The 25,215-nt window shown below is 33.8% G+C and overlaps 1 protein-coding gene across 1 annotated transcript in view; it reads left to right on the plus strand.

Moving 5' to 3' along the window:
- Positions 1-25,215, plus strand: part of LOC5578071 (T-box transcription factor TBX6) — a 133,967-nt gene that overhangs the window by 105,460 nt on the left and 3,292 nt on the right. The gene's annotated exons all lie outside the window — the stretch shown is intronic.

Genomic DNA, 25,215 nt, shown 5'->3' on the forward strand with positions numbered 1-25,215 from the left:
CACAGTAATTCTTAATCGATTTAATAAATTTCATAAAGCAAGATGAAATAATCGCAATCTTGACGGCATTTTCTTTGGACAATCCTTGAATGTATGTGATATATGTCAATCTTGGAAACATTGCGTTTGATCTATGTTAGGTTTTCAATTTGAACAATGATTAAACTATAAAATTGAAGTTGTTTTTGGCAAGCAATTTTTTCATTTTCGTTAAAATTATTCCATGTGACCGGCGCCAATTCATCCAACATCAATCTTCGAAGCTCGTCGCATCAATTTCATAAACCCGCATTGATTGATAACAGATGCCCGAAACAGCCGCCAATCTCAAAGCACCGAAGCAAAGAGGAAATAACCCCAGATCAGGATCAAACGGGGCGATAATCTTGCCTCAAACGACAAAAGTGCCGACGCCGGCCGGCCGCCTCAACAATGTCGTCTCTTCTTGAACCGGAGCCTAATCTCCGTTCTCCGTTACATAATCTCCAAAGTGGTCATCATTTGATCATTGTTCCGCCACCGCCGCCGTCGTCTTCCTCGTCGCAGCGTGAATATTGTTCCGTTCCTGTACGCTTCGATTGGATTGACTGATTTTCGTCGTCGTCGTTGTCCTCCGATCTGCTCCAACCTTCGGTGCCTGTGTCACATTATTTATGAAAAGCAGCCGCCATTTCCGCCACCCATCCATCTTCTACCTCCACAGCTGAAAGAAGTCATCCGTTGGCGTAGTTAGGATTTTTGATGGAGGGCCTGTTATAAGCCTAATAAAATAACGTCGTACGGGGCTACTTTTGATTCCGGGGGCTACTTTGGACACTCACCATTTGAATTTATTTGCAAGCATAAATATTAATCTGAGCAATTTTGTATCTTCAGCTCTTTCATTAACCAATGTATGCTCTACCACTAAGCATGAAATTGTTTTGGAACAACATCAACAATAACAGGATAAACAAGAAAACATTTCAAAAAATTCCATGTAAATATTCACAAGGTATAAAACATTGGCTATGCAAACATGGTTCGATTTTTTCCCAACTCGTGGAAAGTTATTGGGAGCATAAAAAAACTAGCGAATCGTTATGTTTCATAAAAAGTTGTGATAGTTTATTGCTAAAAAATGCTGTTTAAATAAAATAATTGATTAAAAGTCTTGTTTTTACGACTTTTATTTAATTAGAATGTTTTGGTTTGTATATTTTACAACATAAAAACAATAAAATAAATGTTTGGAAATATGAAAAGACATACAACACACATATTTCAATACGTACCAACGGAAAATTCGCAACATAATCTCTAAAAAATATTTTCCGTCATATTTTACATGAATTTGAATAAGACAATTGCATCCTTCTATTTCTAAAATAAACTACTCTTAAGCCAACTCTAAACTGCTAAAAAGCTAAAAGCATATTACAAAAGCAAACTTTTACTCATTTGTCAACTTAAAAATCAAGCTCTCGTAACTAATAGTTCCATTTAAGATAAAGTTTTATACTGCAAACTGAAAATTGTGAATAGCATGTTTTGCTGAAATTAATTGTTATATATGCGTAATTGTTTCGAGCTTTGCAATTTTCTAAATTATGTTTATCAATGAAAAAACGTTCAATGACATCACAATGGACGATAATCTATAGAATCAGTTTGAAATGTTTGAGGAAAAATCATTTTATTGCCAATTTGTGAAAATTTCTGAAAATGTCCAAAGTAGTCCCTTTTTGTCTTAGAAGACACACTTTTTTCGCTATTAAAGCATTTTTGTTATTTCTTGGTGGGTTTGCCTCAGATTTTGCACATTTGATACGTACATACACAACTTAAACTTTTTTGTCTTGAAGGACACACTTTTTTCGCTATTCAAGCATTTTTGTTATTTCTTGGTGGGTTTGCCTCAAATTTTGCACATTTGTTACATACATACACAACTTAAATAAGGTACCGCGGGGCAAGTGGGAACGAAAAAAACGATAGTTCAAACAAATTGTTTAATAAAATTTTCAAATGTCAATATTTTTCAAATCCATCAACACAATCACGTTTTGGCAACATATTTGCGGGTGTGTGCATATTAGTTTCATGCAATTCGAATAATTTCGAAATTGTGAAAACCTTGGAAGAAAGTTTTAGAATGAGCCAATGGACGCAGTTACCTCGCTAAGCGGGGCAAGTGGGACACATCCAGTTTCATGCGTCAATCCACATCAGTAAATCAACCATTACAATAATAGGATTGATAAGTCATAGATTTTAATTTTAAGTACATATTTGATGTACAAAAGGGATCAACCATAAAATACGTAACGTTTTAGGAAAAAACCCTTTATTTAATAGTATGTCACCTCACATTTAATATTAACTGAAAATTCCTCAATAAAAGCGTAAAGAGGAATTAAACATGTTCAAAATATATCATTAATAAGTTGTTAATTAAAATGTAGCACATAAACAATTAATAATTGACGAAATTATAAATATGTTTTGTTATTATTTATATGCATGGCAGAAAACCACCTTATGGGATGGAATTGTTTTCCATCACTACTTAGTTTGGTAGAAATAACAAATAAAGTTCAAATAACATAGAAAAGTAATCGTTCACATGATGCATTTCAAATTTCAGCTGTGTGTTTGTTCAATTTTGAAGTCGTATTTCAAAAATAAAAAATTAATGAAAACATAAAGAATAATAACACTTTTCTTCTCCCTCTTATGCAATAACGTAATTTTAGGTTGATCTTTTTTGATAAAAATCATTTGTTTGAATGTTTTAGTGCTAATCTCTAGCAAAATGTATGAAACGTGTACGAAAAGTTTTGATTCTGGTTTTTATTTTGATAGGTCCCACTTACCCCAGGTACAAATATATTTTGGGGTAAGATAGAGCATCGAAAATTTCATATGAAATGAAAACAAAATACTGGTTTATCGTTAGCAGCTTGTAATAATACTAAAAAATATAGCTTACTGATGGAAATTCGATTTAAAACACATATATTTTTTGCGAGTCAATGCAAGCCGTGAAACGTGTCACAATTTGTCATGCAAGTTGAAAATGGCGCTGAACTGACAACTGTTACATGAACCACATGGTAATAAAAATAACAATATGTTTAGTACTAACTACATTCCTTGTCATTGTATCTTTAACTTTCTAGAAGAATACCCTCATGAAGAACTTTTCCTAGTTGAGCTATGACGAAACGCCCACTTACCCCGGATTCTCACTTGCCCCGGGGTACCTTATATAAAGAAATTATGATTATCTATCTATAATTCTAAAAGTTACAAATCCTCGAAGTTGAAGAATGTGGAAATAATGTCTAAAGAAGCCCCGTTTGATGGTAATACTTCACACATTCTCTGAGAGATTTCCTCAATATTTCATCAAGAATTTATTTTTCAGAGTTTATTTCTTCCATCTAGGTAGTTTTATATATCCAATATAGGGTTTCAATGCTTGTAATGGACCCCTTAGTAGCTGAAATTCATTCTCGACGCTTTTCCGCAATGATATCTTAGACGCATATACGTTTTGTGGTGTCTAACAACAAGTTCAACGTTTTGACCTCTTTGTACGCCTATAAAACATACATAACCATACGATTTTTCCAGCAAAATATGCATTTGGAAAACTGTTGTCCGAATGCCTATTATGGACTCTCCCAATGTTTACTAATTTGACGTTTCTTATTATGGACCCTCCATTTGATTCCCATGTAATCCGGCTCGCTGCCGACGTGCCTATTTTGGACCCACCTGGAAATACGTATTATGGACCCTCTTGTGTAGTTTCATTTACAAAACTGTTCAAATGTCTGTATTTATGCGCCTCAACCCAAATATTTTGCCTGAAACTGCTGACTAACAATGCAATCGAAGTTCCTCCGGTGGGTTTTCATAGGAATAAGGTTGCTTTGAGTGTTTATTTTATGTTTTTTTTTCTGTAGGGGGTCCATAATACGCACAGGGAACATAACCGGCATCGACTCCCTAAATGCTTCAAAAATATTGGATTGTTTGATTTTAAATGATTTTTCCAACGAAATTTTAGGAGAAAATTCTTGAAAAATGTCTGAAGGAATACCTTAAGGAAGGTGTAACAGGTTTCTTAGAGTAACATCAATTATAATACAGTCGACTCTCCACATCTCGATGTTCTACATCTCGATATCTCTCCCTATGTCGATGATTATTGCGGTCCCTTCATTCTGCATACGATTTCTCTCTCTATATCTCGATATCCTCTATATCTCGATATCTCCATATCACGATGTGTTCCTGTTGATTGTTTGTTCTCAATTTTCTCTCTATATGTCGATCTGAACATAATCAAAGGTTACTAGACTAGATTTAAGCCATTCAGAACGATTTGGAAACTCGAAATGAAGTTTGTTTGTTTATTATTTTCCTAGTAACGGAGTGATTTTCAATCTAGTGTTCATTAAATTATTGTTCTTTGTCTCGATCTCTCCCTATCTCGATGGTCCCTTCGATATCGAGAAGTGGAGAGGCGACTGTATGTGAATTCTAGATAGAATCAACAACGAAATTTGTCGAACATATACCAATGGAATTGTTTGGAAATTGTCTGACGGAACAATTCAAGGATTTTTTTTTGCAAAATCTCTGTCGGAAGGCTTGAACATTTTTCTTGGCATTGCATTTTTGAAAGCATTACTGTTGATACATCGGGAGGATTTTTTGGCGAAATCTTTGTCAATACGTCTTGAGCAAAAGCTGGCATTCCAACGAATTCTCAACTGTTGATATTTGTATATTAAATCCTAACGCAATTCCTGAAGTTTTATGCTGGTGAAGTCACTATGTAATTTTTGCTTAAATTTAATGGTGGTAGGTATAAAACTGTTGAATTAAAATTTAAATAAATTTCACCTTTTTTTTATACATAGGCTGTTCTTTGGGGCTATATTTTTTACATATTTTTTGTTTTCAACTGATATTTATTCTGAATCACTCATTATGCCAAACGACCATTATGTCAAACGACCTTCTGCTCTACGACTTTATGCCAAATGGGGTACAATCAATTTTATAAACGATTTTTGTGGACAATTCACCTGTACGACCTCCAGATTATTTTTTTAAAACATCTGACAAAACTCTTCGAATTTATCACAGAAATCTGGAATAGGGTAGATGTACCAATAGTGGAGGTACTAAGCACGATTGAAGTTCATTGAACCGCCTAAAATCAAAAAGCACAATTATTTTACATGTTAATGTTGTAACGGGAAGTAACAACCATTGACTTAATGAAAAAAAATGATTTCATCGCAGTAATCCACGGCATGTCAGTGAAAAATAATACCTCCACTATTGGTGCACTGTTCCTTTAGTTGCGGTATACTTTTAATTTGTGTTCCTATAGTTGCGGTATCCGTGGGTTTCTTATGGGATCTTCAACTATAGGAACACTTTACCGCAACTATTGGTACAAGTGAGAAAAGTTTTAGTAATTTTAGTGCTATTTCATCAGTTTTGAATCAATTTGAACGCTTTTTTCAACTATTCCAATACGTCGATTGGCAATGTCGGTTCGGTGGCTAATATAATAAAATCAGTGAAAACGGCTCTACCGGCACTACTAGGAACACCCACGACTAAGGGAACACTTACCCTAGTCTAGAGATTTTTTTATCCCGATAAAGTATTTCTTCAAGGATTATATTATTTAACCTTCGGGCTGTCGCGCTGTTGTACTTTGTACAACAGTTGTGATTTATATGCTAGGATTTTGTAACAAAGATATCTATCAACACCAAACCAAAATATATTCCTCAAGATTCATCTTAAGAACAATACAAAACAGTTTTTGTTTACAGTATGGCTCTTTATAATGCGGTAAAATCAACAAATGTACATAGAAGTCGCATAATAATGAGTAGACCGCAATTTCAAATCGGTAATATGTTTAATATATATATAAATCCAGATAAATTCGAAACATGGGGTCTTCAATAAAGTTGTTCTGCAGGTGGAACGCTATCTGATAATACCTCATTTATTTCGAAATTTGATCGCTAGGTGGCAATAGTGGGCACGGAACTTTTATTTTTGTTCTGCAGATATTTCAGGATCCTGACCATTTAGAAGGATGGCATCTTTGACAAAGTTGTTCAGTAAGCTAATAATTGTTCGAGCTAGTTGATTCAAAATTTTGCCATCAGGTGGCGCTACTGAGCATGAAACTTTTGTTTTGCGGATACTTTAGGATCCTTACCTTTTAGGAAGATGGCATCTTCGACAAAGTCGATGCGTAGCTCGAGGATCATCATTATTTTAGCTAATCCCGAACTTCAAGGATTAAACAAAGAAAGCATTTGAGCTACTGAACAACTTTGACGAATATGCCATCTTTGTAAGTGGTCATGCTCCTGAGATCTGAAAAACAAATGTTTCATGCTCACTAGCATTACCTGTTGGCAAAATTAAGAATCAACTAACTCGATCAATGATCTGAACACTGAACATCTTTGCCGAAGACGCCATCATTCTAAGTAGTCAGGCTCCTGGGATATTCGCAAGGCCATGCGTGTTCTACTCGCGTTACAAAAATTCAACGCGACTACCGAAAGGTTAAGAATGTTTTCATCAGAAACTCGTTAGGAAATTCTGGTGTACATCCCTTAGAAGTTGCAACCAAAATACTATCACGTAATTTTCTTCCTCCACGAAATTTTAAGATTAGTAGTTACTCCTCAAATACTGTCAAGTCTTCAGGTTCTGACAAAATGGTTTATAAAAAAAATCGTTAAAAGATAAAAAAACAAATTTGGGATTACTAGTGGATTTTATTAAATTAAAGGGTAAATTTGGGAAAACATATTTTGGCACATCTTTAGGTAGTTTATTCGATGAAGCTCGTAAAGAATTATTAAAAGAAGTCTGTAAAAAAAATTGCAGGATTACAGAAGTGAATACCTTGCTGGTAGAATACTTTGAGGTGTACTTGTTGGAATCTTTACGGAAAAATGTTATGAAATCATGGTAGAATGTATGATGGAATTCCCATAGGGATTTCTTTATGAATTTCCAATGGTTTAATAGCAATACCCAGCAATATATGTTCAAAATATTCAAAATAAGTTTTGATTACATTTTGTAGAAGTATCTTTTCAAAGGTTTTGGTGGAATTTGGGGACATTTCTTGCAAAATTGCAGATCATAGTTATGAAAAATATGAAAGAAGTGATTGGTTTACTCCTAAAAGAATTTCTGGCGGAACGACCATCTTTCGCTGAATTTTAAACGAAGCTTATAAAGATTATGTACAGTGAAATAGCAAAGCAAAATTTATGTAAAATAACTTATTATTGAAATATGCATGTCGTTCAAAAATCCAAATTTTTTATACCAACTAACACATTAATTGATGCATTTCTGTTTTCTGTACAACTAATGTAGAAACCCGAACAAAAATCAACAATTAAAAATAGATAAACTTGTTAAATCATTATGAAATCTATAGTGTACAATGAAGTCTGTAATTAGTATGTTTTGTTTAATGTTTCAGGAAGGTTTTAATTACTGAAAATTCTCAATTGTTTTCATTGTTTTACAAAACTTTTTATTGTGGGGTAGAAATACAATCAGACTTTAATTTTATCTGGTTACAAGCAAAGTAATAATTATACTTTCATTACATTTATACACCGTTTGGTCGTGATTGATGATCTTCTCTATTTCTAGAAGTAATTTCAATAACAGTAGTTTAAAACAATAGAATTACCATTAAAATGGATTCTATCCTTTTACCCGCATTCCATTACCTCGAGTAACATTAATCCGAATACCGTCACCCCGATTTTCATATCCACATTTATAGTATGAAGACTCTGAAAACATTGTGCTAAGGTGTTTCAGGCCTCAAACCCTCTAGAATGGCTATGTAATATATGGGCGTCCTTCAACATTTTGAGGTTGATGTGAAGTAGAAATTGAACAAATATTATAGAACCATAAACCATTTCATGAAATATTTCAATCAACTAGATGCTAACATAATCGAGACTTTCGTAGTGACTTTAGTTTGTGACTCGAGATTTATCCAAATGATCACGGGTTTCTGATTTGTGTAAGCATTCCTCAATACTTTGAAGAACAGCCTTTTTCAAAAAAGAAAAAAAGGATAAATCATATGAAAATGAAAGGCATATAATGCTTCAAATCACTTTTAAGTCAGGTGTCGTATAAGGATCTGCTACTAACTTCCTCGTACGCTGTTCTTTGACTGACGATGTTTTATTTTTGCATCTTCGCAGTTTAGTAAAATCGCGGAGACCATGATTGTCACAGCGAAAAAATCGCGATGGTTTGGAAGATAATCTGACTAAATTTCAATAAATTATCAGCAAAACTTATGATATGTTCATATAAGAGAATTATTTTTTCATGTTAGCAGCAAAATTTACTCGAGAGATTGGTTATCTTTGATGAGACGGTGATGAAATTTTCTAGTAAGAAAATTGGTGGACAGTTATACAAGAAATTTTACTGCACAACGTATGTCAAAAGATGTTTTAAAGTCTGAAATGTTACCTAGATTAAAATTATAGCAGCTTGAACATTAATGGAAGCTAAGCACAGAAGAGCAGCCTATGTTACTAACCAATAACCACTATAACAGTATAGGCATTTTTGAGGCACATTTTAATTTTCAAAGGATTCATAGTTTCTAACGAAAGTTTAAGTATCTGTTAGCTGGTACATTCAAGAAGGAAAATTTCCTGATGGAAATTTTACAATGAGTCAACACAAAATGTTACGTCCACTAGTTTGGATCCCTCCCTACCCCTCGTCATACATCGTCACAAGTCCCCCCCGCCCCTAAAATGCTATGTCATTTGTGGACAATCCATTAGAGACGTTACGTTACGATCCTCTCACTATTGTTTTGTCTCTGTCTTCTAAACTATTCGGGATAATGGTCCATTCGGGGTAATGGCGTTCTGGGTTGTGAGTGAAACACAAGAATGACATTCCACCAGATTCCATTATCATGGGGCAATGTCATTTGAAGTAATTCTACATTCGGAGTAACAGGATTGATGGCATTCAGGGTACAGTAGTTTCTCCAAAACATTTTGGCGTGATATACCGAAGCGTGATATTATAAAAATGTATGTTCTGCCATGCATTTTTCAATATAAAATGTATGAACTTCATACAATTAAAGTGGCGCGATAAAATCGAACATAAAACCGTGCTAAAATCGAGAGTGATATTATGAAGCGATATTAAAACGAGCAGTGATACAATCGAGAAACTACTGCAGTAGGATTAAATTATTCGAATTATTGTCATCAAATTACAAGGAAATGGCAGTCAATTGCAATTCAATTTTAACGTCTTCCATTACATTTTATACCTCGGGAGTAGTGATGATTAGTGATGAAATTATGACTATCAGATGCATTTGAAGTCTCTGTTGGCCTCAAGTGTTCGGAATCTGAGTCAAAACGGTAGTTGGTGTTGCTCTACATAAATTAATTACTTTTTTTTGTAAACTACATAATCTGCCCATAAAGTAATAACTGCCCCATATGGAAAAAGTATTCAGCATTGAGAAAACAATGCTCAAAGTTAGAAGTTTGTCTTCCCATACAAATCCCAGTCAACATTTCGGTTGGTATATATTTTGCTATACATCATTATATATGAATCAAACCACTCGTATAAAATGCATGAAAACGCTATATACACACCAAAGTGGAGGCCATATACGCACTTCCCACGACTTTTTCAGACTTTCCATGGTCAGCAATACGATGCCACAAAATTCCGATAAAAATAAAAAAAAATCCAGTGAGGCTCGAACACCGGACCGTTGGATCCCTAACCCGGTACCATACCACTACACCACAGACCGTTTTATGAATATGGTGTGATTATTTACCAACATGAAAGGAAGTTTGCTATACAGCACACACGCTTTGTTGTTCTTTGAAGCCCACCGCCAGAAGATACCAACCTCGGGTGGCAAATTTTGCTAAGTTATTGCGATTTCATTTGATGCTAATCTGCATTGATATATGATCTATCAGTTTATACATCTTGATGCGATTCTAGATTATACTATTTACGGCATGGTTCGTTGTCAACAAAGTTTGTCGACAATGAATCGTAGTGGAGAATTATATACAATTTGTGTTAACATTTATTCGTTTTGATTTGACATATTGTGCGATTCTGATTTTTGACGTATGAATATGAGATTTTTGGCGCACATCCTTATACGATACGTGGTTCACTGGGATGTTTATAATTTTCGAATGCATTTCCCCATGCACATTTCAGTAAGCACCAGCGCACAGATTACTCGTTTTGCCATTATTGATTATCAAAAAATATGAACTTGAACTAAATTTAAGTTTAGCAGTTGCTATTGGGATTCAAAATTCATATAGAGACTGTTATGCCTTTATTCTTCAATATGGGACTACACAAACTTCATATATTTTCACACCATTTTCAAACATGGGGTGTTTATTTTGATATGCGTAGTAAAGTATATATTAAAACAATAATGTTGCGATGGACAAAAGGTGTTGGTACAATAATCAATATGGGACAGTTATGCTTTTATGGGCGGTAATGTTCAGTATTATGAGAAAAAAAATCTAAGATGGTCTACAGAGGTCTGAGGGGTGCGTCGGCCCCCTCAGTTCCTACGCTAATGGTCACCATCCAGTTTGGTCTACCTCTACCAGTTCAATCGAACCTCCTAAATATGGAAGTCGGCTTTTTCGGCGTATACGCTCTCTGATCGTAATGCTCACTCGCCCCGTTCCAGTGGATTTATTTTGGCGGAATGAAAACTCATTTTTGATGTACGATCATATCAAAGCTGAAAGGTGATAAAAGAACATGATACATGACGACATTTTTTACCCCACGCCCCTTGGGTCCCGCGCCCATTCATGGTCCATCGGCGATTGCGATGGATTGTCTTTTTTTTTTCGAGTCGTGAGATGTTTCGGACAAACTCTTTCATCGATGGGAGAAAAGGGGGGATATGATGGCGCACTGGTTTCTTTTTCACGCCACTGCCATGCCGCCGTGCCAAGACGCCCAGTGGTTTATGTTTGAAAAATAATGCCATTTTCTGAAACGTCTGATTTTTCATGCATTTGAGGTTCTCAATTTTTTCAAATAAATCAATGTTTTGACAAACTTAAGCAAGAGAGATCTTCTCTAATCGAATGCTTAGTCTTAAAAGCATATTTGAGCAAGGCTATCCTTTAATTATTGGACGCATCAACAATAATAAATGTTAATTTAATGAGATTAAAGACAGATAAAAATAAATTTTCCTCCGGGAATGTTAAATCTATATTGAAACAAAAAATGAGGTTTTGAACATAAGCAGCTGTCTAGCGTCCAATCATAATGAAAACATTTTTCATTCTAACTATTTTACTAACTATTTGATATTGAAAGTTGATGTTTGATTTTGGTTTTCTACTTGAAACCCTGTAGGAAAATTTTGTTTTGCCATCTTTTTTGAAAAACTCGACCACTGTGAGACGGTTACCTTATAATGCACAAACATGCCGAATCTACTGGTCGGCAGCTGCGGTTGCTGTTGATGGTTTGGCTCTCATTTTTTTTTGCTGTCGAACTTTTAAAGATCCGATGGCCAATGATGACGACGACGACGTCTGGGTAGCGTTTGTTGGTAAATAACTCTTTTAGGCTCTTAATTATGATGGAGAATAAACTTTTGATGGAACGCCTTTTTGACGCTTTCGAACTGGTTAGGGTTACCGGATGGTGTAACTGAAACATGAATTACTTGCGCAATGGATGTTTTTATGTGTGTGATGGATTCGATGTCAGATTTCTCCATTTTATCGTTAATGTAAAACCAATTTAGCACAATTTGAGAAATAAAGGAAATGATCGCTTAAACTACCACTTCACTGCCCATATTGATAATCTTCGCATAGTTGACGAGAGTACTATTTGAGCATTGATGATATATCTTCGAACCGTTCAGGCAGTGATTCCCGAAGTGGGCGAATTCGCCCCCCTGGGGGCGATTTTCAGGCCCGAGGGGGCGAAAATGTTCAAATGTAAATTTGGGGGGCGAAAATTCGAGAAAGGGGGCGAAAATGATAGCAAGGAAACAATTAGAAAGAACGACTTATAACATATTTTATCCTCATGGAAGATCTTATCTGCATTTCTAGTATGTTCAAGCTTAATTCTAAATCAATATGGCCAAAAATTTATGGTTTCCCAAGAAAGGTTTGCGTTTTATGCATTTAGTTTTTGAATTTTTCAAAAATGATTTATTATATTTTCCAAAAGTTGTCAGATATTGTATCCACCTCTAAATCACGCGAGAAATCCATAAAAATTACGAACATAAATTTCACGCATTGCAAGACAGAAGAAGGACAGCTTGCTTTGTATCACACATTTTAGTGTTTTTGATTTATCGGGCAAACCTTGTTTACAAATTGCAAAGGAGGCCATGGTGCGAATAACATTGAGTTGTCTGAACGAACAATAGAAATATTAGTAGGGGAAGGGGTGGTAAAATGAACACCTTAAGGATATCAACTTGTTTCTGATAGAAAAACGATGAATTTGTATAGTTCTATCGCACAACATCAAAAATAGGGATGTAATCTATAGCAGCGACATGGATTCAGATTAAATTAGCTAAATTTTCACATAGTTTCGTCACTTTCAAAAAGCGATGCAAATGTTCATTTAACCTGCACTATGTGGGTAAAATGAACAGCGGTTGGTGGTAAAATGAACACCATGCAAAAAAACGTGAGCAAAACAAATATTTCTGAAAATTTTCATTGCCCCACCGAAAATACATCCATTCATGATTGTACCCCACTCAAAAATATTTCTAAAGGTATCAGATTTGACATCATATCATAACAATATTCACCTCACTGAAAAACCTCAAGTCTTCCAAGCTAAAAGTTACGTCAGTTCTAATTTTCAAACGTGGTTTTCTAAAATCTTAGTTTTCGTTGATATTTTCACTTCAATTGACCTACGTATGAGCTCTAACACTCAGATTTATGCTCTAAATCGTCCGTGCGTGATAAAAATTCATCGAAATTTGTTTTTTCTCGGTAAAAGGCACGGTGTTCATTTTACCACCCCTGTTCATTTTACCACCACTTCCCCTAGTAGAACGCTAATGGCGCTGTTCTCACAAAACTGAATTAGTTTATTATCACCTTTAACTGTATCTTTTCATTGTTTGTTCGATGCCATGTTGTAGTGGATGATTTTAAAATTCATTTGACACTTTGAGGACCGGTACTCAAGCTGTCAGCGCGTGGCAAACTAGATGTTGGTAACACGAACAGTAGCGACATTAACATTCTTAGGTTAATGCTTCTACTGAACGAACATGGATGAATATTTTAGTCTGATTTTAAGCACATCAATGCTATATAGCCTGAATTCCATTTTTCCGGTGCTTAAAAATCATTGAAAATTTGTTAATTGAATCTCAACGCTCCTCGAAAACACAATTGAAACCCTGACCGGTATTCGAAACTTATTGAAAGTTTACGTGGATCTGAATTTTTTGTAAATTCTAATAATATTTATCAAAATAGAGCACATGTTTAATTGCAACTTTTAATTCCTTTGAATTACCATTTTTTTCCTCTTTAAAAACTAAAGTTCAAGAAATAGCTGATTGTCGTTTAAAAAATTCAAACCTTTAATTTCTAGTTAACGCTGACACGAATGCCATTAAAGTGGTAAAGTGTCCTTAATAAATTAAAAAAAAATCTTATTTGAAAAAAGTTATTGAAATTAATTTTGATACATTAACTGACAAAGTTTCTTATTTTTCCTATATTTTATGGAAGATATGGATTGAACAAAATATTTCCATTTCATTTCCAACAATTTTAGAAAATACCAAACAAATCTTTTTAGGGCGTCTAAAAAATAAATGTGCCAACATATTTCTTTCACGATAGTCACAGTTGGTGGCATCTAATTCAGTAGCCCATTTTTCATGTAAGAAATTATTAAAATGGTTATTGATGAGATGTTCGATTTCTTATATCAATCTTAATGATTCACATGGGAAAAAATCATGTAGAAAATCATATTGATAAGGATATCTAGATTTGCTTAAGAAGAATGAACCCTTGAATTACTTATGCACATGTGGGGGAACAGTAAATTATTGGCATTTGGCTTCTACTGTCAACTTGATAATCAATTTTTGATATAGTCATGGCAAAATATAGGTCAAAGTTTCTGCACAACATAGCACTTATTACCAAAAAATATAATAATATATCAGGGGGGCGATTCCAAAATATATTGGTCTCAAGGGGGCGAAAGTCAAAAAAGTTTGGGAAACATTGGTTTAGAGGAATACTTTTAGGTAATTAAAAAATGATTTAGTACTATACCATTTAATAACACTATTTTACCACTTTTGTTCTATTACCTCTACCGACAGTAGTTTGTTTTTACAAGAAAAAAACATTATATACAGTACTGGAAAGAATAAAGTACGCATTGGCCGTTTTTCCATACAAAATGGTCAAGTTTGGAGATCTGAATCTCAGCTTTTAGTGGTCCGATTGATCTGAAATTTTCACCACAGCCTAGATATAACATAGATTTTACTCAATTAAAATATCACTGCATTTGAAACACAATCTTTTAAATTATTGGAAATCTCTCAATTTTCAAAAAATTGCAAAATTTAATTTTGAAAATATTTTGAAAACAATCAGTTTTACCGAAAAATTATGTTCTGCAAACTTGTGTGTCTTATCAAATTGTACATTTTTGTAGAAGGACATATTGCTCTAAATATTTTCATTTAAAAATTAGTTTTACTTTAAAATTTTGTCATTTTTATCAAAATTTGAGATTTGCGATAACTTGAAAGTTCGTTAATGAAAAACTATGAATTGCTAGCCTAGCAAATTTGAGGTTACTTTCAAGCTGCGGTGAAAATTTCAGGTCAATCGGACAACTAGAAACCGAGATATAAGACTCCAAACTTGATCATTTTGTATGGAAAAACGGCCAATGAGTACTTTATTCTGTCCAGTACTGTAAATTGCGATACCTTTTCTGCTGTGTCTGTGCTTAGAATCTGTGTTAATGTTGATCGTTGAACTTCTGATTTTGTGGATATACCGATTTTCTTCTGAAGACTAACACTCATACATAATTATGCTAAGCATAATTTTGTTTTCAGTCAAATTTGGAAAAAAAAATATGGGTATATTTCTCTATAAGAAATCATACAGAGCAGATATACTAACTATTCCAATACGGTTGCTCTAATTTCCTGTTTTTATACTCTTATCAATGCAAATCTTATGTTCGGTTATTTGCTTCCATAAGAAATAATCTGTAGTTTAATTAACCCTTGTATTATTGCTACGCGTCGGTCCCCAAGGAATTTCGTAATCAAAAATAAACCAGACTTTAACATATATAAATATATCTTAAAATAGAGCAAAAATATCTTAAAAGAAAACAATTGTCGTGATTTAAATAACTGATTCCACACTTTTAAAGAAACGCACTTTATCAAAATAATCCTATTTTCGTGTATTTCGTTTCCTCCGTGCAAAGAATCAAATTCTGTTAAATTGTTTCATATAATAAAGGTAACATTTCGTTTTTTTCGACAATTTATTATTAGTTAAGCAATTTTTGTTGAAATTTACCTAACTGAAGCGTTTAGCAAATCGTTGTTCAACACCTCTACCAGCAGCTTCAATTTTTTACCATAAAAATACTCAAATCGGTTGGTTCCCCAAGGAATTTCGGAATATGTGCGGATCTAGATGACCGATAATTAAAATCGACGCATATTCTAAAAATAGATAAGTTTTTTGAGAACTAATAAATAACTAAGAAATAATGAGACACAAACAAAAGAGTTGTCGTGATGTGAATATTTTGTTGTTGTCAAGAATTGAGGCTGCTGGTAGAGGGGTTAATCAGCGAAATTTTGTTGAATGTTGATAAAAAATATGGTGTGTACAATTGTGATAAAACGTTTCCATCCTTGCAAATTCCATTTAGTTGCAAAATTTTCAATATTTCATACTCAACCATTTTCTTCCAATTAATAAAATATGCAAACATTTTAATTCTTAAAGACTTTTAATTTGGAATCATCTTTTCAAGCAAGGGGTCATGCACAAATTACGTCACGCTCAAAGGGGGGGAGGGGGTCAAGTCAAGCGTGACAAGCCTTACAAAATTTTCGAAGGATCCATACAAAAAACGTGACAAAGGGGGGGAGGTGTCGAAAAAGTCGAAATTTAGCGTGACATAATTTGTGTACCATCCCCAAGCAGGCGCAATTTTTTGTGTAATTTGCAATTACACTTAGTTTTTTTTCGCGATTTATAATCTATATAAATCTATATAAATAAAAATGGAATGATGTTTGTATGTCACGAAATAACTTGAGAACGAGTCAACGGATTTACCTGATTCTTTCACTGTTGCATTCGTCTAGGGTTCCGACGTGTTCGTACGTAGAAAAAGTTTAGGAAAGCTTTCGGAATAGTCTTAAACACTAGAAAAAACTAATGTGTCATTTTGCATGCCAATTTTTCAACAGCCTACTTGATGGCAAGACGAAGTTTGCCGGGCTCACTAGTTATAATATAATTTTGATAGTTTCAGCTAGTCGGATGACCATATATTTCAACTTAAAAATAATACTACCATTGAGTTTGTTATCTTGTAGTTGCTTCTCTGGAAAATCACAAAATGATTTCCTATTGAAATGCTTCTAAACATTACAATGGGGAACACGTTTTTGTCTCAAGCACCAAAATACCACTGTTCATTCAATTAAGGGTTGCTGAGTTTATTGCCATTTTCAAAAATATTTTAGCACGTCTAGTTTTTGAAATATTGGCAAGCTTGCCAGTTTGTAAAGTAATTCATTTGCCTAATTTGCCACAGAGTTCAAACTTTATGTGTATAACAACTATTATCAACAAAGTTTATAATACTTTAGATGCGGAAAAAATATTTTTCTATGGTTCAAAAAAGTATTTTACTTTCCCATATGAGAGAAACGAAGTATTTTGTATGGAGACAGCAAGCATGTTGAAAAAATCGGTTTTATCTAAATTTCATCGTGCAATTTCAACCAAATTATATCTAAAATAAAAGTTCATGTCCTATTTTGCATGCTTGGTGGCTTAGATTACAAAAAAGTTTGTTAAATTATACTTGAATTTATGGGTTCATCAATAAAACCAGTGTTTTATAAAACTTTGGCGACCTGTAGCCAAAAATTGTGACTTGCTGGAAACTTTCTGAGAATGGCATCAGATTGAGCAACCCCAAATCTACTAGAGACACATAATTTGATCCTTGAGACACACAAAAATGTCATTTTTGTTACGATGTGTTATTTCTGGAATCCTTGGAAAAAACTTTGCAATAATAATTGCCGAAAATCTCGAAGAAATGGATTGCTCGCTGCAAAATCCATTTGGAACTTCTCTTGAAAATATTCTTTAGGAATCCAGCAATATAATTTGGGGAAATATCTTTAGAACTTAATTCTTGCAGAGATCATTAAAGCAATTCTTGGGAAAATTTTGCGTTAAGTTCTTATAAAAATAATAAACTCTAGACATAATCTTCTTGAAGGAATCCTTTGAAAAATCATTAAAGAAACCCTCGCAGAAATATTTGCTGCAGTTCTCTCTAAAATCTGAAAGATTTACGGGCTGAAGAAATACCTATAGGAAAAGCTGAAGGAATCTGTGAAAAATAGTTTGCAGAAGTTCATGTATGAATTCTGTAGGAACATTCAATTGAATCCTGAGGATATTCAAGACTGATCTTGAAGAATTCAGCATTAAAATACGAAGAAGTTCCTTCAAAACATCGCGTGTAATCTTCGGAGAAATTATTGAAGAAATACCAGAGTAATTTTTAGCACATGAATTTGAATAATCTATAGAACTTAAATCTTAGTATTGAAGTTCGTAATGTTAAAGCCCATTGTGACCTACTTGATATTTAAAACTTATTTTTATCACGCATCAACAAAATTTGCAAGACAAAATCTAACTTAATTATAAAAAGATTCCAACAATATCCTGGGAGTTCATTTTGCACAAATTTTAATGAGATTCAAGCAAAATATTAGGTAGGATTCTCACTGAATTATTGGCATGCATTTTATGGAAAGCTTGGGCTCACGAGTGTTTGGCAGAATTCTTGAAGAAAATTTAGTAGTATTTTCGACAGGATAAACACTGAATCTGGAACAAAATATTCACTTAATTCTGGACAGAGCGTTCCCATAATCCTAAATGGGATTCTGATTTTATTCTGAATAGAATTCATTTAAATTGTTAGACAGCAATTTAACAGATACTTAGACAGGATAGCAAAATAAATCTTGGGCAAGATTTGGATATAATTTTAAGCATAATTCTAACAGAATTCTTCGCAACATTCTCATTTATAGCAAGGCAAGATTATTGCAAAATATTTGTCAAAAAGACTTTCAAAAGTAAATCCAATGTAGAATTTTGACATCATTCTGAGTAAGTTTCTCAAAAAATGTTGGATTCCATTCTTTAAAAAATCAAGGCGAGATTCAGAAGAAAAACTGGGTTACATAAAATAATTTTGTGTACCGTAAAACGGGGTAACTTTGATAATGCGGGTAACTTTGATAGTGGAGACCCACAACATATTAAACGAAATAACGAAGTTTCTGTTAATCAGTTAAGCAAAACGAATGTAAAAGCAAAGAGTATTAGTATGACACTTCATGTCAAAGCTATTTTTGTTGGAATCAAGTGCAATTGAGGATTTATATGCAAATATTAAAAATTTACATGATTTTAGCATTTCTGCAACACTTACAAACAATCTGTTCTACGATCACTTTTTGATAAAGTCATAATGAGTTCGTCACTCATGCTTGATAGTCTAGTTATAGTTGAACATGAATTCGGTCTCACATCTCTTAGCGATAACCATTTTTACAAACTGGGACCATTTTTGTAATCTAAGTCAGAAATTTCCATATAGCGTTAAACGCCTAGAGGTATGCAACGCCCTAAAAATGTTCCGTAATTCATTCAATTTTGATCCAATTATACTCCATTATCAATGTTACCCCAAAACAGAAATCCGACTTTCGATTATATGAGAAATTATATATCCATTCAGAATTAATCTTTTGGCAATCTAACAACTGCGATCGATAGTAAAGATACCAGTACTTGTTTTAAAAATGTAAATTATAATTCTTTGAAACAGCATGCATAAATATTCAAGTTTTCTTAGAAAAAAACTATCAAAGTTACCCCGTTTTACGGTACCCTTAAGTCACCAGTCGCCGTGCACATATACAGATTCCTAATGAACATTTTTATAATATCCACAAATTATTGTTTTGTGAGCAAAATACGAAAAAGCTGATGAAATCAAGCAGCTTTTGTCACAATGCATTTTGAAAAAATTTGTTTATGTAGTTAAACTCATGTGAATTCTGTTTTATATTGAGATTTTTCAACACTCTTAGTAGAAAAACCAAAAATTCACATTTTTTATTTTAACATTAGGGTATCGAATTTTAATACCAACATGTTATCGCTATAAATACTTCTAGTAAGATGTATTTTATCATGAGCCATGACATTTTATGCAATTTAGATATTTTTATTGTGTTTCAGTCGGAACACAAATGCACGGTGAATGAACCTTTTTCAATATTCGTGGTTCCTATTACCGTGCACTAGTGTGCAAGGCATGAAATTATTGGATAATATTGAATTTATGATTATGTCGTGATTTAACGATTTCATATTTAGTTTTTGAGCAAGTATGAAATGGTTCGTACAATACAGTCAAACCTCCTATAACAATTTGGATGAAAAAAAATATTATTTAGCCATTTTTCAACTTTACATGCCTTTAATTGTAAATTAAGATTTGAAAACCTTTAAAAATGAGTGCGCACACTACCAGCAACATAGGAGTTCCACCAACAACGTTTCCTCAAGATAAGAAATTAAATCATGACGAAAACTATATGCACAGTAAATAGTGACGTAGAACGGTACGCAGCGACCTTAACATTACATTTGTAAACATAATTTTTGAGTAATTTTTTGTTATACATCACTAATTTATGACTTTTGCTTAGAATATGGCATATTTGCACGCTTCGTAGTGGTATTCTAGTTCGCTTTAAATTATTTGGTTAAATGATATCATATTTGAAGTGTAGATTTTTCTTAAATGCACGGTGAATGGTAGCTTGACAGTACAGTTCTCACATAATCCTCTGACATCACATCTCACATAATCCAACTGACGACATCATCTGCAATGATACTATACAAAATTATTATTTTTTTTGTCCCTCAAGTTTTATATTATTTTATTTATAAATTTAGCCTTCTTTTAAAACATACTTTGTTCTTTAGAGTTAAATTGTTATAAGACAATATTTTGTAAAGCCTATTTAAAACATTTTAACATTTGCTGTTTGATTAATTCTTTCAAGCATTGCTGTTAGAATTATCATTGTTTTGAATCCAGTTAATATTTTAACACACATATATTTTTTGAAACACTGAATCTTGTTTCGAGGTGTGCTCGAGAAATGATTACAAATTTCAATTATAAATTTTACCTTCATTCAAAAATAGGCGATGATGAATACTTCCTTCATTAATATAATATTTGATCGTGATATGCTATGTAAAGTTTTTTGGCATTGAAGTTTTAAACATTTTAAACGAAAAAATTCCACACTCCTATTTTCAAATAATTTTGCAATAATAGGTCTTTAGAACGAAGTTTTCAATATTTTGCATATACATTTTCCTTTCTTTTATCAAGCTTGTCTTCATCAAGTGTTATGTAGGTTAAGATGATTATAGAACGAAAAAACACTTAGAATTTGCAAGAGCACAAGTCTTGAGAGGCCTCATGCGTACAAAAGTGGAGGCGATATATGTGCATAACTTATATGAAGTAAATTGACACACAATGCAAGTGTACAAATTTTATTACGAATTATCTGTAATCTTATACGACTTAGTTTATGATAACAGAGTAGATTTAACAGCTGCTACGGATTGATTCGACTTCTTTTGTACGTTTTTACGGAACGAAACAAAATTCACTGATGAACTCTGAAAATAGCGTTCTATGCGAGGAAATTCATCAATCACACGAATGTCAGATACTCCGGACTTCCTCACTTGAAAATTCGAAATTTGGCTTCGTTTAATGCTTATTTAATAATCAGTGAAAACCTGTTCGTAAATACTTCAGTCATACATAAACATGCTTTCGATCATTTTTTTTTTTGTGGAAATATGATTGTTGTGGTGGCGATTCAATCAATGCACAGCTTTTGATAGCAGACCAAAACGCAGTATTTTTGAAGATCAGCTTAATCTAAAGTTTTGTTTATTGAAACCATTTTACATTGAATTTATCATTATTACTCAAAGTTAACAGTGCTTCCTTCCACTCACTACGTTTCATTAATTCTTCAAGATTTATAATAACAGCCCTTCAATTTACATCCGACAATTCAATTCTCATAACTATTCTTCTTATTAATTTTCCAATGACCATATATGGCTAGCGCGTCAACAGTGATGTTACAACGATTCCTGGTAACTACTGTTGATAATGTAATTAAAAACTCAACTCAGGATGTATTTTTTTATAAATTGACTATTTCTAAGACTTTTTCAATTTTATTATCTATGATAAATTATGTTTAAATCTGCTGAAAATGGACTTGTATTTGGACTAAGAAAAAAATGGCCCGTCAACAAATACTGTTTCTGAAGTTTATCTTGTGGTTCAAAAAGCTTGGGCAGTCCTGCCTTAAGCGAATTCGTGGTTGAATCTATCTTGGACAAATCATAAGAAATTAATTTTAAGAGAAAGTTTGTTTTATTATTAAAGGAAGGATTAAGAGGATGCACTATGGTAATTTTCGATCAATTCAACTAACAGCAGAGGCGTCGCGTGGGCTAATTATCAACCTGTGCACTTCAAATTTAGTGTCATATTATTTTTGCATTATTGGGTTTACACCATTTTTTTTTTTGAATTAATAAAAATGTGTATCCATTGTCTACTAATCTTCGTTTTCAAATATAATTTTCTTTCGATCTCTCAGTTGATTCAAAATATTTGAGATTATATGTGCTAATCGGGTTGTTTAGTTTGTCGGTACGTTTTCGGGGCGCCGGGAATTGTGTTTCGTTTCGCTTGTTTGCTGGGCAGTGCTTCGAAGAGCCCAAACAAGACGGTTCGTTTTCGGGACGCCGGGAATTGTGTTTCGTTTCGTTTGTCTGCTGGAAAGTGCTCAAGCGCGAAAAGATATCCGTGTTAAGTCGAGGATGGATTACCAACTGGTGAGCTCGTTTCATGCTTATAATGACACATTTTCTCATAACAGCGTTAATTTTATGTAATATTTAAACAAACTTTGTATGGTTCGTCACTACAAATGTCGGCATTATGCCTGTTTTATATAATTTCAATTAACATATATTTTCTCTCTTTAACATTACTAGAAACATCTTTTGAATGGTTCGACATTATGGATGTTGACGTATATTTTAAAACGCCTATCAAAAACTTTTCATCTCGAGACAAAAATGTACATCGTTATTCTTCTGTAATTTTCAAACAAACTATGCATGGTTCGTCATTACAATTGTCGGCATCATTCCTGTTTCATATTATTTAAAATATATACATATATTTTTCTCTTTTTGCTATTACTAAAAACATCTTTTGAATGGTTCGGCATTATGGATGCTGACGCAAAACTAGCTTTAAGTTGTATTTTTCATCCTTATCCATGGATCGCATCACTGACCATTGGTGACCCCCAGATCTTTTCCTCCCTCACTAATAAATACCCTTCCCGTGGTGATTGTGGAGATGCAGAGGTATTCTCGGTCTCTAGAAGCAACAATCATTACACCCTAACATTCCTTCTCCATCCCAACTGACTGTAAGGACTTGGCCGGCGCCGTTATTGATCAATAATATTAGAGCTGCTAAAATTGTACTTCGAGAATAAGCGGACACTCCCATCCCTTATTCATTTGGATCGTAGTGCAATTCTTACCAGTTCCGATCAATCACGGAGTAGCAACCATTGACATGTACAGTCAGTCTATGCTATGCTATGCTATGCTATGCTATGCTAATCGGGTTGTTTAGTTTGATTTATCAACTCAACCAACACTTTCTCAATTTTAATGATTAGTCATTATTATGGGCAAATCGTAAAAAAAATACTGGATTCTAGCTAATATTGAAATACTACAATCATAGCTTACATATCTTTACATATAATTAATTCAAGATCGGTAGCATCGTGTAGTGCACACTAGACTGATGCAAAATTTGAAGTTTTTGCTCCCCTATGCTTAAATGGTGTCAATTATAATGAAAATCATTCTCCCCAAATTTGAAATGATTTGGTAGAAATTTAGTTTTGCACAGGCCATTTGAAGTTTCTATGGAAATTACTATGGAAAAGATAAACCTTTAGTGTTCAGTCCTCTAACGGCTCGTAATAATAATTTATGGTAAAGTGAACAAACTCTTCTAATGTAAAATCTTCCCAGCTACAACTTTGTCGAAGACTACATTTTGATGGATAATTTGTTATTATTGATAACAAAGTCTAAATCATGCTGAAATGATCATTCAATTATTTCAGAGCAACACTGCTGTTTTGCTGTAGAACATAGTAGCCTGGATTATTTTGATCTATTCTACCCGCCAGGAGCACCACTGTTGCCAGCCGAGCAGTTGGTTAAGCATGCAAAATGCAAACCCAGTTTATGATTATGAATAGCAATGTGGTCTTCAGCAAAGTTGTAGCTGAAAATATTTCACATGAGCAGAGATTGTTAACTTTTCCATAAAATATTATATCGAAGAGATAGTGACCTTGACACAAAAAGTTGGCGTTTTCCATAGTAATCTCCATATAAACTTCAAATTGCTTGTGCACAGTCAAATTTATTCCGAATCATTTCAAACTTTAAGAGGATGCTATTTACCATAATATAAATCGTTTAAGCATTGGGGAGCCAACATTTCAAAATTTGCATCACTCTAGTGCACACCTTTTAAAAAATGCTCGCTTTTGAAATACACCACAAGCGTCAAAATGTTGACGATAACGGAGGGCCCGACCGCTCTTGTGTTTATATTCTGGTTTTCATCTAACTGATCATTGCAAGTACCCCCGCGCTGTATGTGAAAAGCGAGATTTTGAACCAGTATTGTTCAAACCTGTAACCTATCTAAGTTCCTACGGTCAGCCGCCCGAATAATCCACCTGACTTCACACCACAAGCTTGGTGATGCTGAAGGCGCCAATGTCAAAAGAGAGCAAGCAAAATAGATCTCTCCCGTAGACTGATTTCTCTCTTATCTCTCCCATTCGCACGCTAGCACCGATCGAATTGGTAATGTAGCAAAACTGTGCACCGGCCAGAGTCGACGCTTTGACTACTAACACACTCGCATTTGTAGTTCAAAAAGCTTTCTACCACACATACAGAATTGCGTGTGCGATACAAGGCAGCGCGTTTCCCGATGAGAGTGCACGCGTTGGTCTTCATCGTCACAGCAGCGAAGTGTAGCGTGGATCAAATTGTTGCGTAGGATGCAGCAAGCTGAGCACGTAGAGAAAATGTGGTCACAAATCGCGCGTCGTACCAAACAGCTTTTGCATTTAATTTGCATAGCAAAAATTTATCAACATATATTTTGCCAGATGAAAATTGCATTGCAAGCTATCCATTATAGAGATAACGAAATGGGCTAAATTCAATATTATTAAGAGAATTATTGAATTGTACTTCAAAGGCAGTACATATTGTAGGTGGTTAGGCTGAACAAGTTGTCACCTGTGCAGTGCACATGTTGCACATGTGGACGCGACGCCTCTGACTAACAGTAACATAGGAGATATTTTTCAATTGCATTAGTAAGGTGAAGAGATCTCTGAAGTTATTGCTGCATAGATTATGGAAACAATATGAAAGAGCACGAAGAGGAGCCCTTATTGGAATTCATACGTATAAATCCGAAGAGGAGCATGCAAAATAATCTTTGAAGGATTATTTAGAGGAGAAATTCCAGCAAATTTTACAC

This window comes from Aedes aegypti, chromosome 2, assembly GCF_002204515.2.
Source record: "Aedes aegypti strain LVP_AGWG chromosome 2, AaegL5.0 Primary Assembly, whole genome shotgun sequence".
In the NCBI taxonomy this organism is placed as follows: Eukaryota; Metazoa; Arthropoda; class Insecta; order Diptera; family Culicidae; genus Aedes; species Aedes aegypti.